This window comes from Dipodomys merriami, unplaced genomic scaffold (genome assembly GCF_024711535.1).
Source record: "Dipodomys merriami isolate MVZ:Mamm:240054 unplaced genomic scaffold, mDipMer1.0.p SCAF_275, whole genome shotgun sequence".
In the NCBI taxonomy this organism is placed as follows: domain Eukaryota; kingdom Metazoa; phylum Chordata; class Mammalia; order Rodentia; family Heteromyidae; genus Dipodomys; species Dipodomys merriami.
In genome coordinates, this window is record NW_027204215.1 from 156,638 (window position 1) to 175,000 (window position 18,363).

Here is an 18,363-nt window from a genome sequence, read left to right on the forward strand (position 1 = left end):
CCTTGAGCTGAAGAGCTGAGGGACAGCACCCAGGCCAGAGTTCAGGCCCCACGACCAACAACAACAACAACAACAAAAAAAAAAAAACATAAAATTGCTAGTTGGGTAAAATGTCACATACCTGTAATCCCAGCACTTATGAAGTAGGAAGCAGGTCACAAGTTCAAGGCTACATGGCTGGGCTACAGAGTGAAATCTGGCCTCTAAAACCATATATGTATGTATGTGTGTGTGTGTGTGTATGTGTGTGTGAATTCTAGACTTCATTGAAGTGCAGAATCTGTATCCTTCAAATAATACTATCAATAAGCTATTCTCAGACTAGGGATAAATATTTGTAAATCTTACATCTGATAAAGGACTTTTATTAAGAATAAAGGACTCTTACAACTCCATAATAAGACAAATGATTTAGTTTTAAAATGGGCAAAGGAACCAGGCACCGATGGCTCACACTTATAACCCTAGCTACTCAGGAGGCTGAGATCTGAGGATCGTGGTTCAAAGCCAGCCCTGGCAGGAAAGTCTGTGAGACTCTTATCTCCAATAAACCACCAGAAAACTGGAAGTGCCGCTGTGGTTCAAGTGGTAGAGCGCTCGCCTTGAGCTGAATTGCTGAGAGACAGCGCCCAGACCCAGAGTTCAAGCCCCATGACTGACAAAAAAAAAGTGGGCAAAGGATATGAATAGACATTTCTCCAAAGACAACATACAAATGGCCAATAAATATATGAAAAGATTTTAACATCTAGTCAGTAGGAAATGAAATCAAATAAATTTTTAAAAGATAATAACAAATGTGGGTAATTATATAGAGAATGTAAAATAGCACAGTCACTTTGAAAATCAGTCTGGCAGTTCCTCAAAATATGAAACATAGTTACTATCTGACCCAGCAATTCTACTCCTTATATATTTACCCAAGAATAATGAAAATGTTATACAAAGGCTCATATTTGACTATTTAAAGCAACTTTAAATAGTTTAAATAGTCAAAAAGTAGAAAAACAAATGCCCAAAACTGCTGAATATACAATACAAAATACAATTACATAGTATTTATCAATAAAAAACAATAAAGGTCTGGGCACCATGGCTTGCACCTGTAATCTTAGCTACTTGGGAGAGAGATCGGAGGCTCTCAGTTCAAAGCCAGCCTGGGCAACAAAGACCATGATACTTTTATCTCCAATTAACCAGCCAAAACCCAGAAGGAGAGCTGTATCTCAAGTAGTAGAGCACTAGCCTTGAGAGAAAAAAAAAAAAGCTCTGAGACAGAGCCCAAAGTCAAGTTCAAGCCCCAGGACTGGCACAAAAACAAATATAGAAAGAAAGAAAAAAGTGCTTATATATGAAAATATTATGGTCAGTAAAAGAAGTCAGACAAAAAGACTACATATTGTACAATTCCATGGTAATGGAATGTCCACAAGAGGTAAATCCATATTTAGAAAGTAGATTTGTGGTTGCCTAGGGCTGGAGGAATGTGTGCAAATGGGAAGTAACCATTTATGATGACGGATTTCTCTTTGGGGTAATAAAAACGTTATAAAATTAGATTGGGTGATGAATGTATAACTCTGTAAATATACTAAGACCATCAGATTTTATACTTCTAATGGTTAAAGTGTATAGTGTATAAATTATATTCCAACAAAACTGCTTTTTAAAAAGAGAAGCCAATGGCCCATACAAGGAACTTACACATGAGTTGCACAGACACAATCTCATACAGACGCCTACAGTGGAGGAGACGGAGACAGTTGCACAAACCAAGGCTCTCCTCTAGGTCAGAAGAGAAGTGATGTCTTTTGCAAGGCTCTGCATGTCTCAGGCAGAGACCGCTGAGGGATGAGGACCACAGGAATTCATGCCAGCACCCAGCAGAGCACACCAGAGGGCAAGGTGGAACAAGAAACCTCAAATTTCAGGAAGGAGGTTGTTGATGGAAGGATGGTCCAGTGAGTTTTGAGTTAGCTTTGGGAAAATCATCCAGCAAATGGACATCCACATCAAAAACTAACTTTCTGTCTGGGTGCCAGTGGCTCATGCATATAATCTTAGCTATTCAGGAGGCTGAGATCTAAGGATCATGTTCAAAGCCAATCCAAGTAGGAAAATCCATGAGACTCTTATCTCATCTATCAAAAACCCAGAAGTGGAGCTATGACTCAGGTGGTAGCCTTGAACAAAAAAGCTCAGGGACAGTATTCAGGCCCTGAATTCAAGTCCCAAGACTGGCATTAACAAAACAACAACAACAAACACTCACTTATTGACAATAAAAATTAGCCAAGAAAAGATGAACTTCCTCTTGCAGGCACATGGACCTTGAGCCTTGAGGCCCACCAGTAGTCAGTGCCCACTTCTGACACTGTGCACACAGCAGAGGGCCACTTTTGGTATTACCACATCATGACTGCTGCCTCAACTTCCTTGGTCGGGGAAGTCTAGGTTCAGGGATAGAGTGAGAGAATAGATCAAGGCAGCAACGTAGAGTGGGCGATGGACAGGAAGTAGGTCTCTCAGGACAAAACCATCCCTGGGGGCAATTGTGGCTACACACAGTCAATGTTGGGCCAGGGAAAACAATTGCTTCTGCATAGCCAAGAGGTCATGACCTAGATTGGCATGCTCTGCCCTTCTGCCAACACTATGTGAGCACAAGTCAGCAGCTAACCTGCTAGAGATCCAAGAGCTGGCAATTCTGCCTGACCACTAACCAAGTACATAGCACACCTCCACATACTCAGGCAGAGCAACATTAAAGGGCTAAACTTACATCTTGCCTACGCTTAGCCCAGTCTCTTATCTTTCTCTCCTTGCTGATGTCCAGGTTTAAGGCCAGAAAGGCAGGAAAGGAAATTTTCAATGACAATGGCGAACAAACATAAAGACCAACGATGACAGCCACAGCTCATAGACTTTGGCAATCACAGTCAAAAGTGCCATTCTCACAAGGCACTAGTGGCTCACACCTGTAATCCCCGCCACTCAGGAGGCTGAGATCTGAGGGTCACAGTTAAAAGCCAGCCCTGTCAGAAGTTAAACATTAAAAATAAAGATGGCATTTAGCATTACAAAGAACAATCTACTGTGGGCAAAGTGGCACAAGGGTCCAGTCCTGAGTGTCTATCACACTTGGACGGTCTGGTCCCAGGTCCCACGAATTCTCACAGTACTGAGCAAACTGGGCCTGGGAGGCGGCCTGGTGCCTCAGTCTGAGAAGGCAGAGTATCTCCAGGGACTGGCCTGGAGTTAAGCGCTGCAGAAGGGCACAGTGAGGAAAGCAGCCAGAAAGTGTCAGTGAGAGGTAATGGTACAGGAAAGGGGTGAATCAATGGCTAAATAAGCAAATATGTCAAGAAGGATGGAAAACAGATTTCTTGGTGTGGTAGAGGAACAAGTTACACACACAGAAAGGCAGAATCTGAAATGACCAGTGGAACCTAGAATCTCAGGCATTGGCGTTTCATATGGTTTCAAGTACACTGGCAGATGGTATCATGTGGATGCATGCATGCTGCACGCATGTGTGTCTGCGTCTTTGTGTCTGTATGTGATCACTCAGGCAGAGTGATCACAGGAGTGTGGGCACAGGAGTGCCTCCTCTCAGCCCTAGGCACCCAGGGCACCCAGCCAGCCCTAGGCCAACCTCCATCTTCCATACCAGCTCTGAAAACAAGGCAGTGAGAAAGAGCAAGAGAGAAAAGTAAGGAAACGAGTAGCACCTGACTCCCACTGGCCAATCAGAAAAAAAATCTGAGCATCAAAGTAAAGCTGATATTCCACTGTTTGGAATAAGAGATCATAAGTCTAGACAGATTTTTTTAAATGAGCAAATCTAGAGTCCATATTGTCTAAGTACTTCCTTTCAAAATGCTTATTAATTGCAAAGGGAAGCGTGACTTTGGGGGTGTGCTGCAGGTCAGCTAAAGGAGCACCAGCACAGAAAAAGGGACGTCACACGGAACATTGCACTAGAGAGTTCCCTTGTGCCCCAACACTGGGCAAATACAAATTCAAGAACGTTTTACAAAAATGCTTGACCAAAGTTGTTCACAAAGCTCAAGGGCATGAAAGACAGATAATTTGGAAAGCCATTCCTATTCCTGACTGACAAAAGGGAGGGAGAACCTATACCGACCTATCCTTCTGGGTGACTAGCACTGACAGCATCCTCTCAAGTGATTCAGGAAAAACAGTCTTGTCCTGTACTTGAAATGTATCTGTCGGTTCAAGATTGTTTTCAGGGGAAAAAATGAACAGTAGGAATGGAGGACATTACCTAAGTTGAAAATGTGAAGCAGAGGTAGAACCTTAGGCCCCCGCTTCCCAGACGCCGCTCCCTGACACACAGGCCTCATACACTGGCCGGCGCTGTCAAGTTCTCTGAGATGGCAGTCTCTTCCTCTGATCTGCTGGAAAGCCAGGAACCTGTCCCCAACAGTCCAGTGCCCATGGGGAAGCGTGACCTGTGCCCTAGGAAGTAGATCTCCTGGGCAGCTGCAGGACACCTCAGACCACGCAGGACCCCTTTGAAACTCTGCTCCCAGGCTTGTCCCTACAGGAGTCCCTGTCCTCCAGGAATGGAGCTCTTCTCCACCCTGGGAAGCGCACAGTAGCAGGAGAGGTTCTGGTCCACCCTAGTGCTGGAGAAGCTCCAGTTGGAAAAGTTTTGACAGGAAACACAAATAGGGCTAAGGGCAAAATGAGGGCAAGTGTTGCTCTTTTTCCTTCCAGTCCTTTTTTTTTTTTTCAATTGTGAAAATACCGTAACAGAGGGGCTACTATTACATGGGCAAGGTAATGAGTACATTTCTTATCAAGCATTGTTGCCTCCTCCTTGTTTCCCCTTACCAACCCTTCCCATCCTCCCCGCCCTCCCCCACTTCCCCCATGCCAAAGTTTGGAAAAATTATATGAAGTGAAGTAAGCCAGGCCCAAAGCAACATAGGTCCCATGGTTTCCCTTATTTGTAATAACTAGTATATGTCTGAGACAAGCAGAAACGGTCAGATAAGTTGATGTTAGGCAAAATGAACCCCAAGATAAAGACTCAAATGTTTTTTCTTTCTTGCTATTTTCTTTGTTGCTTTGTATGTCCCTCCCCCACAGTATAACCCCTGTTCTCACTGTATTTGATGTGGGTATCATTTGTGGAGGGGAAGGTGGACCGATTGCAACAATGAGATGTACAAGAGGTTATGTCCAGTCCTTTTTTAAAATGGGAGTCCAAAGAGGAGTAGAATGAAGACTTGCTGAGTGGAACAGACAGACTGCTTTTGCTGAGTTTAGGTAAAAATGGGAGATGAGAGGTGGGGGCAGGGAAGTTGGCAATTCTATAGCTTTGCACGTTTCCCTTATTGTTTTGCTTCTAAATCAGCCTTGCTGGGACTTTCTCTACTGAATAAAAGCCAAACGCAAGCCATGTCCCTTAATCTCTCCAACAGCAGCTCGCTGCTGAGAAAATAATACAGATGTAACTTCCTGCATCACACACTCTCTTTTCCATTTATATGCAAATAGTGACCTTTCACCCAGGCTGTCTCAAAGAAATATGTCCTTAAAAATGCAAATAGCATGTTGCAGGCAGTTACTATGGCTGAGTCTTTCTTATATTATTATCATTATTTCTTCTAGCCGTACCAACGCTGAAAAAATAACCGCTAAACTGCTCGACAGTAATAATGACTTCCCAAGCCAGATCACAGGACTGGTTCTCCAGAAAGCCTGTCATCTGGAGGCTGTGAGCAGGAAGAAGGTGTCCAGACCAGAGTAGCAGTGTCCCAGAGAAGCAGGCAGTGTTGAACTGCATCCACCCCAGGCCCACTGTGCTAGGGCCAGGGCCAGGCCTCTTCAATAGCAAGGCACCCAAGATGCAAGTGGACCACACAAACCTACTCCTCTTAAACACAGACAGAAGGTCCCTTCCAAGGTGGGAACATCCTCAGCCCCAGCCTCCAACTCAGGATGCTCTTAGAGCCCCTGGAGCCAACACACACACACACACACACACCTCTGAGGATAAGGAATGGAAGGGGGGGCACGAGGTAGCTTCCAATAACCAGTTTACAGCAAAGGAAAGGTACCAAAGGAGAAGCCAGTAATGAAGAAATAGACACAACTCCTTATGTAGTGGCACCACAGGGCTTCCTGCTTATCTGTTTCAGCCAGTTGACCAGGCCAGGAAGCAAGCTTGAGACAAGCCCAGGGGAAATACTGGACACCCACCCACTGCAAAAGAGGAGGACTCAACCCTGAACTAAGGGTGGGGCTAGGGACCCCTCAAAGGTCACATTGGCCCCCAGAACCAAAAAGCAGCTGGATGGCTACTCTACTGTTCTTTCCCTATAGTAGGAAGGCAGGATGGACTAGGGGGAAATGAGGCATGGTAAGCTTACAGCAAATACAGGAGATGCTCATTCATCTACTTCCATTAAGAGTAAGGGATTGAAGTCATGTAGGGGAAAATGAGGCAGGAAAAATCCAGGAAGGTAAGACCTGGTGAAGACCACTCAGCAACAGTATTTAGAAACAGAAGCACCATCTTTGCTTCAAAGAGAGACAACAGGACCGGTTTCTTCCTGAGAGATGCATTTCTTACCCCAAGAACTAACATTGGTCTGGCAGGATGTGTGGCTTCCTGAGAGAAATGTCCCCTGGAAACTTAAGCAACCTCCTACCCAAATGCAGGCAAGAGCCTTCCTTATCTCAAGGATAAGGATCTGTTTTCTGGCAGGATGCATTCTTAGCTGGAAAGAATGCCCCAAACATCCAGAAACTCAGAAAGTGGAACGCCGGGAGTGATCAGAGCAAAGATAAACCATCTGTCTTTGCCTAACTTTGAAGTCAGACCCCTGCCTTTACCTTAGAAATGTGCCCACGGCCAAGGAGCTGTGCGCCTCATGTCCCTCCTAGAAAGCACCTCACTCTGTTAGTGTGTATCCTTTCCTTTGTGTTGTTTGTCTGCATTTTCTCTGCTTGTCTGCATGTTTGCTTGCTTACTTACTCAATAAAGCTCTGACAAGTTTTCTTACCACTGTGACTTGACCAGAAATTCTTATTCTGTAATTAAAGTCAAGGACCCTAAGTGAGGAGTCCCTCCTTTTTTTTTTTTTTTCTGCCAGTCCTGGAGCTTGAACTCAGGGCGTAGGCACTGTCCCTGAGCTTCTTTTGCTCAAGGCTACCGCTCTACCACTTGAAGCACAGAGCCACTTCCGCTTTATCTGTTTATGTGGTACTGAGAAATTGAACCCAGGCAAGGGCTAGGCAAGGGCTCTACCAAGCCACATTCCCAGTCCAAGAGTCCTTACTTTTAAAGGGAAACATCACAAACCTTCACCCGCATCCCATGACAGTACCAAAACATCATAGTCTGAAAGGCCCAGCTTCCCATTCCAAGAAGAGAGGAAAACAGACAACTCTTCCTTCCTTGAACCACATTTTACTGAGGGCCTTGTCAACTAGAAAGAGCTGTCTTCAGGTGTCTATAGGCTCTACCCTAAGGGACCCAGCATTTATCCAAAAAATTACAAATGTCAATACAGTAAAACCACCAACACAACCATGTTCATTGCAACACTATTCACCATAGGTAAATATGGTGATTCCAAGATATGGAATCAGCCCAGCTGACCCTCCAGAGACAAATGGATCAAGAAAAGATGGTGTCTATATACACAATGGAATTTTACTCATCTATGAGAAAGAATGATTTTGTATCATTTGTAAAGAAATGGAAAGATCGGAAAAATTTATGTGAAGTGCAGTAAGTCAGACCTAGAGAGACAAAGGCTGCGTGTTCTCCCTCCTATGTGGGCGCTAGAGTTAGCTTATAAACTTGTGAGTAAATACGCTGGGTGGGATGCAAGTGTAGACAAATGTATCAACTGGAATAGGTAGATTCAAAGGGGAACTCAAATAATGTAATTCCTTAAAAAGACAAAGTCAAAGTTCAACAAAAGAAACACTAGGAAATAAGTTCTCATAAGGGATGGAGTAGGGTTAAGGGGAAAGAGGGAGAGAAATGAAGAGAAGATGCGGGGGAGGAGTGCAGTCAGGAATTCAATGTATGTCCTACAAGATTAAGAAAAATGGGGAGACCGGAGGGGTGGGTGAGAATATTGAAAGGGGTGACTTTGTCAAGATGCTTTATATTCATAAACTGCTTTATTAAATGGCAACTTGTTTGTAAAACTTTTTTCCTTTTTCTTTTTTCCTTTTTTTTTTTTTTTTTTTTGGTCCAAGACCAGGCCTTGAACTTGGTATTTGACACTTTTGCTCCCTGGGAGGTGCTCTACACCTGAGCCACATCTCCAACTCCAGTTCTTAAAGCTAACTTTTTTAAATGTATAGGAAAAAAATATCAAGGTGGAAAGAGGAGTTGCTAATTTCCCAGCCTGGATATACCAGTATACAGCAAACAATTCATAAGATGTAAATTCTTCACTAATGCTAGAGGTGGCCCAGCCTCTGAGTGCTGGCTAAACAGGGTTGTCCAGCAGAAGAGCCTAGCTAGGTTCCACGGTCTCAGGTCCCAAAACCATCAGAAGTGTTAGACTCCACCTCCCAAAAAAGCCAGCATGGGTTTCCTCCCTTGCCTTCCCTTCCCGTCTGGAGAACCGCCAGTCCTGGGAGACTCCGCCTCCAGAAGCAGCTTCCAGCTGTGACTCCAGCCAGAGAGCAAAGTCCACCTGGGGACACAGACCCAGGAAGAAGGGCCCAGACCCAGACTGCTTTCTCATGAATGTCTCCCTTCCGGCATTTTCTTTTTTTTTTTTTTTTTTTTTTTTAATTTTTTTTTTTAGCCGGTCGTGGGGCCTGAACTCTGGGCCTGGGCGCTGTCCCTCAGCTCTTCAGCTCAAGGCTAACGCTCTACCACTTGAGCCACAGTGCCACTTCCGGCTTTTTTCTTTTTGCTTATGTGGTGCTGAGGAATCGAACCCAGGGCCTTGAGCATGCAAGGCAAGCGCTCTACCACTGAGCCACCTTCCCAGCCCCTTTCCGGCATTTTCTAGGGAGCTATAAAACCTTTTTTGATGCAACTCAAATGACAAATCCACTTTTTTTTTTCCCCTCCAGGACTCCTAACAGCATGAATGGGGAAAAAAGAGGCAGCACATTCCCAGCATTCCCAGCTTTTCATATTTCTTAAAAACCGGAAATTTCTTGTCTCTGTATCTTTTTTTTTTCTTTTCTTTTCTTTTTTTTTTTTTTTTTGTCAGTCATGGGGCTTGAACTCTGGGCCTGGGCCCTGTCCCTCTGCTCTTCAGCTCAAGGTTAGCGCACTACCACTTGAGCCAGAGTGCCACTTCCAGTATCTGGTTGTTTATTGGTGATAAGAATTTTACGGACTTTCCTGCCGAGACTGGCTTTGTACTGCGATCCTCACATCTCAGCTTCCTGAGTAGCTTGGATGACAGGCGTGAGCCACGGGTGCCCAGCTTATCTCTATATCTTGACAGGAGGGGACACCTCAGAGTTAGCCTGCTGGATACATTAACGGGAGCCTGAGAAGTCACGGTGGCAGGCATGTCTCACCAAAGCTAGCAGCAGAAATGACTTCCATGGAAATAAAACAGGGCACCACCAGACTCTAGCCAAACCCTAGGCCATCTTTAAAAATAACAGTAAGTGGTACCCTCGAATGAAGATTCATACCTAGATTCATTCCAGGTGGGGCAGTCTCTAGTGGCTGGAGGCAGGCCCCAATCACAGGAAGAAGCAGACCAAGGACAACCAGAACAGAAAACTCCACAGCAGAGCACTCAGTTTCCTCTGATTTCAAAGTCCTTTGCTGGCTTTGAAAATTCCAGCTCTGTGTTGACAGAGGATCCCAGGCTGGTAGGACTTCAGTGCCAGGCAGGCTCTCTAGGAGGCAAGCCTGCTGCAACATTGTAACAGAGTTGCTGAGCAGGTATTCCCAGAATGCATGAAATGCATAAAAACAGAGGTGGGAAATGACACTGTGGCTCAAGTGGTAGAACACTAGTCTTGAACTGAAGAGCTGAGGGACAGCGCCCAGACCCAGAGTTCAGGCCCCACGACCAACCAAAACCAAAACCAAAACCAAAACAAACAGAGGTGAATAAGGAGCCAGGCACTGGAATCTCAGTCCTGTCATCCTTGCTACTAGGAGGCTGAGATCTGAGGGTTTTGATTCAAAGCCAGCCAGGCCTGGAAAAATCCATGAGACACTAATCTCCATTTAACCACCAAAAAGCCAGAAGTGGAGCTGTGGCTCCAGTGGTAGAGCACCAACCTTGAGTGAAAAAGCTAAGGAACAGCATCTAGGACCCAAGTTTAAGCTCCAATACAGGCAGGCAGGCATTCAGGTGTGCATGCGTGCACGCACACGCGCACATGCACACGCGCGCGCGCGCACACACACACACACACACACACACACAGAGGTCAGTAAGGGAAGGACCAAGGATAGCATTTCAACAGGACATAACAGAGACAGGAGGCACATTCAGGGATCTAGGAGATGACCTAACTTGGGATGTAGAATAAAGGTAAAGAGCAGGTTGAGGCAGACCAAGGGTGTCTCTCAGGCTATGAAAAAGAGCCAAGAAAGGAAGTCAGCATATCTCTGCTGTCTAAAAATGTCCTCCAGAATGACTGTGGGCAAGTTGGAGTGGGCCCATAAGAGAAGACTCCTCTTGAAGCATCTTTAAATCCAGCTACACTAGTCCTTGGGCCTCAAGGCCCACATACAATGGCAGACATTCCTATTTGTTCCTGACAATTTAGGCTATATTCCCTACTTGGTCAAAAGTGGCCCTGTCTCAATGAAAATAAGGTTGAATACTTCAAGACCCGCAATTTTCCAAATTCCTACTTTTCCCTCCAAACAAAATTTTGATCAGCATAGAGTATTGGAGAAGGTACAATTCCATGTGCAAATCAATTACTAAGAATGTTTCTTGGGAATAGAGCAGGTGGTTTTAGACCACCCAAACTCAGCTCCCTAGGGTGGCGGATGCACTGGAAAATCATCACCCTAGTTCCCTTGTCCCAAGTCCCTTATTATATCAAGATGAAACTCTAAGTTGGGCTGTCCACAAAAAAAAAAAATGCTCCTAGGGCCTCAGAACTGTGAGCTACAGTTTGCAAGGCCACCAGAGATGACCTGAGTTATTGTTGACTGAGCATCTGGGGCCCCCAGACATCCTCCAGGAGCTTCTAAAACATGTCTGGGAACATCACAGGACATCCAAGCTCCTCCCAAGCAGTGAGAACTTGGGACCCTCCGTCCTGCTGCCAGGCTGCTCTGCTCTGGGTCCTGGAGAGTCAAGTGGGAGAGTTGGGCTCTGGCCTTGCTCTACCCTCTGACCCCCTAATGTGTGTATTTTAGGAAGCTGAACGGAAAATCAGAGAGAGGGCCCAGGTGGCTCCTGCTTGAGCCCTCAGACCAATGCTGAACCGTCCAAGGGTGAGACCAGGTACACACTGAGGTAGGCCCAGCGGTTTGTGCTGTGGGATACAGTCACCTTTCTTCCCCAACACCAGGGTCACAGGTCCTCACCCTCCCCTCCCCAGCCACCCTGCACACTGCCAACACCGACCGCCCCTGGCATGCACACCAGTCAGGAGGCCGCGCCACTCCCCTGGAGGGACACACTGGGTGCCCCAGGGCCAGGGCGACTCTGACACATCCAACCATTCCCAGTTGCTGCCTGAGCATTAAGCTACACTCCAGAAGGCAAGCTTCTGAGCAGAGGTTTTCAGAGCACAGAACAAGAGGGTGCCATCAGGCCACCAATAATCACAACTGTGTCTGGCAACCTTTTGCCTTCCCCAGGGTGGGCCTAATCCCAGCTCAAGCAGATGTTCTCAGCCAGGGCAGATTAAAATGTCCTCTGAGTTACTTTCATCCCTTCCAGTTAAAATAACATTACATTTTTCAAGTGTAAATTTAAAATGCAAAAAAAAAAAAAAAAAGATAAATAGGTCATCCATTTTCTTACAAGAAAAGCAGATGTGCCCATAATGGCATTCACTAAGGGGAGAAGCAGGGTGACACTGCATCGAATGAGTTCCAGAAACACTGAAGACAAGAGTGAAGTACCCTCACACTGCACTCACCCCCACCTGCTAGCATCCATTAACCTGTTCCTTACAGAGCAGACTCAGAGGAAGCCTGAGACCAAACATACTCAGGGGAAAATGCCTCTCACTCACAGTTGTTCTGGGTTTAGTGTCTATGACACTCAGAAAAATACACCAAGAAGTTGTGAAGTGGCCTTGCACTGGGAGCACCAGCGGCCAAGGGGCGCACACACCTCGGCAGTGAGCGATCCGTGGACACTGTCATCTTTTTTCTTTTTCTTCATTTTATTTTTTTGTGACACTGTCATCTTTGAGCAGCAGAAAGCCCTCCAGAGCAGCACAGGGGCAGCTGGTCTCTCCCTTCTAAGACACACACAATCTCTCCATCTAACTTAATGATAGTTACAAAGACCATTTTCTGTAATCACAAAGTTCTGATTAAAACTATATCTACAGACAGCTAAATTCTGGTTGGTTCATAAAGTGAATTTACAAGAAGAGAGCAGAGAGAGAGAGCTATGGCCAGGAGGCTTGAGGAGCTGGAGGAAGAAAAGGAAAAGAAAGACATTCCCGTGCCCTGTTCTTCATAAAGAAAAAGGGACTCGGGCTGGGAAGGTGGCTCAGTGGTAGAGCGCTTGCCTTGCATGCCTGAGGCCCTGAGTTTGATTCCTCAGCACCACATAAGCAAAAAGAAAAAAGCCGGAAGTGGCGCTCTGGCTCAAGTAGTAGAGCGCTAGCCTTGAGCTGAAGAGCTGAGGGACAGCGCCCAGGCCCGGAGTTCAGGCCCCACAACCGGACCCAAAAAAAAAAAGCGGGGGGTAACTCTGGACTAGGTTTCGAGGGTTGAGAGGCAACGCATTACCATCCACTCTGTGTTCCTTGCAAAGGGGTCTGATTGCTCTTAGACCTACCCACACCTACACCTCAGGCAGGGGTGTGCCCAGCCCCAAGCCCCACTCACTCTCTTCCAAAGCAGAGGTACCTTTTGCACAGTCAATCCAGAGAGAACTCAGTCTCCACCAGCCTATCCAGGCAAGCTGCTGCAGACCCAACGGGTCTCTGGCACTTTGTTAGCCTGCAAAATATCTGGCCCACAGTGTATACCCAGTGCTGGCACCGTGAAAGACAGCCTTCCAAATGGCCCAGCCATCGCTGGGCATAGACATGTAGTCCATTGGGCTGTAAGCCTGCTCTTCCTATGTGATTGGTACCAACCTCTTCTGCCCTCATGCCCCTTGCTCACATACAGTCACCCACGTCATCATCTGCACAGTCAGTGACCCTAACCAGAAAAGGATTGAGGACTAAGATTAGAAAGAGCCAGAAGTCCAAGCAGTACCCAGTCGATTACCTAGCCCAGCTAGGGCGCAGGCCAAGCTCTGGCAAACTCCAGGCTGGTCTGCAAGTGTATGCCACCGAGCACCCCAGCCCTTCTGGCACCCGTTGGTATTCGCAGAGCTTTCAAGTAGAGACCATCTGCAACTTGCAACCCAGAGGCTAGCAGGGTCTTCTTAGAGCACACTGTCCCTATGGGGGAAAGGAGCATTTAGGGCAAAAGCATAATCTCCAAACATTTGCAACTGCCTCAGAGCTCTGAGCAGCGCTCCTGGGCGAGGCAGAAGCAGCTCATCCACACATCCCTCCTGGGGCTGCTCCTGTGCCACATTCAGGCTCCATACTCCAAGAGATGTGAGAAGTAGATCATTCCAGGATGGAGATGCCTTCCTGCCAACTCTCAGAGGCTCCTGCATAGCCCTCAGATCGGCAAACACACCTAAGATGTCCAACCCCACCAGGTACGGAGGGGTCAGGGACCTTGCGTGCAGAAGAGTCTGCAAGGGAGTATAACTTAGGAGGAGAGCATTTTACCGCAGAGAGCTGCCTCCTCCTCTCTGAAGGCAGCAGGCCCTCCTCTGTGTAAAGGACACAGTCTGGGATGCGTTAGGGTTAGGGCTGCCTCTGCTGCCAGAAGCTCCACTGAGCACCCAAGACTATGCACCCAGCTCCCTACTCTTTTGTTTACAGTTAATTAATGGAAGGAAGTGATCATCACAGCCAATCAGCAAGGGGAAGGGAGCAATGACACGGAGCTGGAGCTGAAGGGAGCCTCCCCGAAACCTGCCTGTGGCAGGGGTTCGGCGCGCCGCTCCACTAGCTCCACCAGCCCCGGAGAGGAGCCAGACAGACATGGCCCCGAGCAGCTGGGAGCTCCACTCACTTCAGGTCTGCCTAGAGTCTCTCCTGCCTTTTGTTCACATGCCACTAGCCTCAGAGACAGCTTTGGGTCTCTCTATGATCCCTTTTTTAAACCATCAAGACAAAATTCCTCACATCCCTCCCCCAAAATAACAATAAAATCATCACTACCATTACTAGCATTACGTGACAGTCTAACGCACCAAGACCAAGCCATTTACAGCACCAACCCACTCTCAGATGTTTGTGGATTGTTGTTGTTTTCCCAGAGCTGAGGACCGAACTCGGGCCTCAAGTGCTCTTTCATGAGCTAAATTCCCAGCCCCTCTCAGACGTTTTGTTTCAGAAACTGAACACCCAACTTTACCAACCCCTGATGTCCACTGATTCAAAGGTGATGCTAAGCAAGCAAGCTTTGGTGACTCAGAGAAGGCAGCGAGCAGCTACAGCATCAAAACAAAACCATCCAGTGCCTGTTTATTTTCCTGACTTATAAAGAAGATGTGAATTCAATGGACAGAACCAATCCTGTGACCCCAGGAGCTCCTAGGCAGGCCATAGCCTGACAGCTCAAAGCTCAGACTTGCTGGTTTTAATATGCAAATCCAGTCACTGGCACCACAAACAGCCCCACACTCAGCCCCACAACAGCACTAGGAGAAGCTAAGAGGAACAGTGGCAGCGTTCTGCGCATGGATTCCACAGACACACTCACGCTTAGCGTGTGTCTCTTGAAGTTTGGAAGCACATGACGTGCAAAGATAAAATGCTTCCAGAAGCATCTCTGTTCTGTACCTGGGGTAGGGGGTCCCACATGAAATACCCAAGCTCCAAGAGAGATCTTCTGCTTAGGGGGCCAGCATCCTCCCCAGACACCCTGACACTGTGTCCTATGACCCAGCTGCAACTGTATTCCTCTCCCAGAAATCCGCACAAAGTTTCTCGCCTTGATCCACAGCGTCTCCCTCCCTAATGCCTTCTCTGTCTGACGCACAACACGCTTATAAGAATCTCAGAGACATAGGAGGGGCAGAGAAAGAGAAGAAGCACAGATCCAAGGCAGAACAGGAAGAAAAGAAAGCCTTGCCCTTCAGAACAGTTTTTAAAGCCACCCCAAACCTGCTTTTCCTGCAAGGAGAGCCTTAGAAATCCTCTCTGTTCTGGCCCTCCCCACCTCTGTCCAAGGGGAAAAGCCAAGCACCTCGTATCTGCCTTTGTCAGCGAAAGAACATAACATTGACTTACCTTTCCCCACAGCTATTGTCTGTCCTCTTTCAAAATGACATCACGGAAAGCAATCATGAAATTTACATGGGGGGTTGCAGGGAGGACGGGGGAGGGGAGGCAGCTGCCTGCCTCACCGCGGTCACATGTAGGGAAGCCTGTGTCCGGGTTTCAATTAAATATCTTCTCCCCTCAGTGTGCGAACTCCTAAGCCAGCTAAAGGCGACGTCTCATTTACTTAATGACCACTCTCGTTAGCAGCGGTGGCACGGGCTGGCGGAGGAGGCTCCTTTGTAAATACGCTACCCATGAACCCTTGGGGCTCCAATATATCTGTTTACTCTCTGAGGTGAAATAAATTTACAGTATAGCATCAGAAGGATGGATCTGCCAAACTGGAGGTGAGAGGTGCCCGCGCCAGTGAAGCCCTACGCACTGACCTCCACACCGCCAACAGAAGGAGCCCACAGCTGCCCAGACTGACCCACAATTAATATGCAGCATGATTGGGTTTTTTAATGCAAAATACACGACAGGGCAGGGAGTACTACAGTCGTCACACTCACTCCCACCCCCTGCTTCCTCTGCAAGTGGTTCAGTCCAATAATTCCTAATAGCAGCGACCGGAATGACAGATGCCCTGGGTTAGCATGGCTCCAACAAAAGTGCTTCACGATATTTATTGGTGGTTAGGAATATGACCTCCCATCATAAAGAAAGTGCTGCAGAATTTATTACCCAAAGAACCAAAAATATTACAGATGCGCTTATCTGCATAGTCAAGTACCAAGAATTTAACAGGATATGTTTTGTTTTGTTTTCTTTTGAGTGCATAAAAGGTACCAGAAACCAAAGACCAAAATGGTAAAGTATACACACAAAGAACAGAATGGGAAAGGAGATTTTTTTCTACTGTCTTTTTGTTATTGTTGTTTTAATTTTTTAATAATAAAACTCTCCCAAAGAATTTTAATCCCTAGGCACTGGTATCTAAACTAAAACAAGGAATTCACCACAAGCAAAGAGAAACACATAAGCTCAACTTTTCCTTCCTGTCTTTCTCCAGGTTTTTTCTAAACTGCCTGCCAGGAACTATCCAGTGAACCTCAAAGGAAGCCTCCGGCACACGCTGGAGCAGGTCCGCTGCTCTGATCGTAACCTGCCTGCCACTTCCCCAGCTTCCAATTCATGGTTCTGCCACACAGTCAGAGCCAAACCCAGGAACTTCCTTCATGAGCACAGAGACAAATCCGAATCAGAACACTGGGAACTGTGCTGGGAAATGCATGGATCCAAACTGAATTTATTCTCTTGGAGACGCTCCCATTGCTGCCAGCTAGAATGCCATAGCACTTAGGGTTCAGAAGTTAGTGCAGATTTCAACCAACAACAAACACCATTTCCTGATAAATCATGCAGGAACCTGACATCCTACTTGATTAACACTAGTCAGTTAAAAGTCAGTTAAAAAGCCATCCCCCAATGTTTGCTTTTCCTGTAAAGAAAATGGTCTTGGAAGTTCTCTCTGGGATAGGGCCACCAAAAGTGTGAATGAAATAGAACTGGAGCATTGAGCTTCCTCAACAAAAGCAAGTTGGAAAAACGTTGGCTGATGCTAGCTGAAACCTCTTTTATGAGCAATTTTTAGTATAAAGTTTATGCTCTACATATTACCAATAAATCTGGCAGTTTCATCCCAAAAGCAAGTATGTTAGAGTCTTATTCAAGCACGCATTCTCAACAAGATATAAAACGTGAAGATTAAACAAAAGGAAATAAATGCAAACCTGCACTAGTCAAACTGAGGATAAAATATTAACTAGCCCAGCAAAAACTGTTTGAAGTTTCTGCAGCGACTGCTTACCATCTTCCTAGTTTTCATGAACGCATATCCGTTAGCATAAAAGGGCACAGTAAGCTGAGACCACTCCTGCAAAGTGAAGTCTATCTCTTCAGGACATGCTGCAAGTGCTGGGTAGCTGACATCCCAAACCCCTGGCATTCCAAAATTCTATTAAACTCTTATCGGCAGACTGCAGCTTGGGGCAGCCCTGCGTGCCATTGTTCCACCGGGAAGGTGGGATCAAAGGGGAGATCTTGCTGAGTCAGCCTTCCTCCCCAGCAGTGCCAACCGCTCTGGAAAAGCCATTTGACTCACATATGTGATAGTCAAACTTAAGAAACAACACAAAACAGGGAGAAAGCAATATGCACAACAAAAGAACTTCATGGAGCATTGTTTTTGAGGGGATGGAAATTGTATTTGCACAAACCTCCATCTGCCAGCATCACATACCCTTTGAGTGACCCTGGGCTTCTGGAGGTGTCACTCCTCCAGTGGTCAGGAATGAGCTCCAGACCCCACCTCTGCCGCGCTTAGAGTGCACACAGAAACCAAATAAGAACATACCTACCGCAGAGCCTACAGCCAGCGCCCCACTGAGAGCTTGGGGCTGCACAAGCGTTTCAGAAGAGTAAGGATACAAGATCTTTAGCTGGCACCATCCATAGAACAAAGTGGGGGGCGGAGCTGGAAAAAAGGGGGGGAGGTGGCAGAGGGGTTTTCAGGCATGTTCCTCAGGCTGGCCGACACCATTTGGCCCTGGAAAGAAGCCGGAGAGAGAGGAGGAGTGCCGCAGGACGGTCAGCACGCTGGACAGCGCTCGCCCTGCTGAGCCTGGCCTTTGTTCTCTGACTCGCAGAAGTCTGCAGCGAGCGGAACCAGGGCCCCAGTGGCTGCACCACTCAGTTGAGAGAAAATTCCAAACCCCAGCAACTCACCCAAACAACTCCTGCCGGTGACAACAAGGTATAATCTAAAACTTTTCTTCTTACACAGACTCAAATGTCGTCAGAATTTTTTTAAATCATATTTTCTTTTCCATA

At 46.7% G+C, this 18,363-nt stretch overlaps 1 protein-coding gene across 2 annotated transcripts in view; it reads right to left on the reverse strand.

The window, feature by feature from the left end:
- The window catches only part of LOC138837742 (myelin transcription factor 1-like), a 68,185-nt gene extending 52,420 nt beyond the window's left edge, over window positions 1–15,765 (reverse strand). For both annotated transcript variants that reach the window (XM_070036682.1, XM_070036681.1), the window contains exon 1: window positions 15,499–15,765. The gene's annotated coding sequence lies outside the window, so the exon portion shown is untranslated. The remainder of the gene's footprint in view (window positions 1–15,498) is intronic.
- Between the last annotated feature and the right edge of the window lie 2,598 nt (window positions 15,766–18,363).